Below are 1830 nucleotides of genomic sequence, written 5' to 3' on the forward strand. Positions count from 1 at the left end.
ATTATGCCATGTAGAATTACTACAGTTATCCAAGAAACAGGTGGAGCAATCAAATGAACCATAACTGGTTTCATGATCCAAGGACAATTCCAACTTGCACCACTTTCCTTTTCTGCCACTGCTGTGTGCCAATGTTTTCTAGATGTGCTAGGAACTGCCGTTTGTTTGAGTCATTGCTTTGTCGCTCAGCATCCAGCCATGTTGCTGCAGTATTTGTCCGAAAGTGTATGAAAATAATATTGTGACCTGTGAGGTGGTCAAAACTGACTGAAAATGACTCAAAATTAGTGTAATGGAGGTTAATAATAGTGTAGGAACAAAAAAAGAGCAAAATTATGTGATTTTAGCATATTTTAGCAATTTTTCTAAAAAATACAGATCCAAAACCAAAACCAAAACCCACGAGGGCGGTTTTGCCAAAATCAAAACCAAAACTCAAAGTTAATCCAGATCCAACACCAAATCCAAAGCCAGAACACAGCGGTCAGTGAACATCACTAATATCTACTAAACTGCGGTTCGAAAAAGCGGAGATGTTGCTTATAGCAACCAATCAGATTCTAGAAGGCATTTTGTAGAATGTACTAAATAAATAACAGCTAGAATCTGATTGGTTGCTATAGGCAACATCTACACTTTTTCAAACCCGCAGTTTAGTGAACATACCCCATAGTATTGATGATTGATTGTAAGATTAACTTTAGGAATATATACAGAATAAACCATTTTCAGAATATTGATACAACTGTAAAGGTATATTTAAAGCACCAGATTGAACTACAGAGAAATAAAAGATACTGGGATTCAAAGGAATAGAAAGTGAATAATTAGACAAGAGAAAATTGAACAATAGAGTAAAGAGATTGAGTTAATTAGAGTTCTTGGTGCTCAGGATAGGGACCCGTTCATTTGCAGCCCATTCTTATCATGTTCAGCCCCCTCCTTTCATTTCAGCCCTCTCCTTTCATCTGCAGCTCCCTCCTTTCATGTGCAGCCACCTCCTTTTATCTGCAGCCCCCCCTTTCATCTGCAGTCCCCTCACTTACCTTTAATTGTGGGGGCTATTTTGCAGCATCGCTCCTCAGAGCAGACAAACAAGAAGTGAAGAACACTTCCTGTCTGAGCACACAGGTGGGGAAAAAAAAAAGAATAAAAAAAAAAAAGATGAACTTCCCGGTAAGGCCTATGCCCAATCTGTCCCTTTAAATAGCACAGATGATTGCGAGGAATACTATGGGGACTCCCACAGAGTGTAGAAATAGACATGACAGGCCATACAAGGGAGTCAGACAGTAGACAGACATGGGACAATAGGTAGAGAGGACCCTGCTTGTTAGAGCTTACATTCTAGATGGAGGGGAGGTGAGAAACAGTAGATCCAACTGAGAGAAAAGAGATGGCAGGCTAAGGAAGAGGAGGTGATGGATAAGAAGGTCAGGAGGTGGTAGGGTAAGAAAGTTTGAAAAGATGAGTCTTGACTGAGCATTTGAAGGATTAAAGGTTAGGAGTGAGTCAGGGTAAGACATTCCAAAGTTTGGGGGCACCACGGCAGAAGTCTTAGAGGCGAGCATGGGAGGAGGTAATGAGAGGTGAGTTGAGGAGAAGGTCAGAAGCTACGCAATGTGGCCATGTGAGTATGTACCTCAAGCCAAGGTCAGAAATATAAGGAAAAGAAGAGTGGATGAGGGCTTTGGAAGTAAGAGTAAGGAGCTTGAACAGAATTCTGAAATGGATAGTGAGCCAATGAAAGAATTTACACAGAGAAGTAGCGGGAGAAGAGCTTAGCCGGGGCATTCTGGATTGATTGAAGGCCAGAGAAGAAAGAAGTCG

This window comes from Mixophyes fleayi, chromosome 1 (assembly GCF_038048845.1).
Source record: "Mixophyes fleayi isolate aMixFle1 chromosome 1, aMixFle1.hap1, whole genome shotgun sequence".
Classification (NCBI taxonomy): Eukaryota; Metazoa; Chordata; class Amphibia; order Anura; family Limnodynastidae; genus Mixophyes; species Mixophyes fleayi.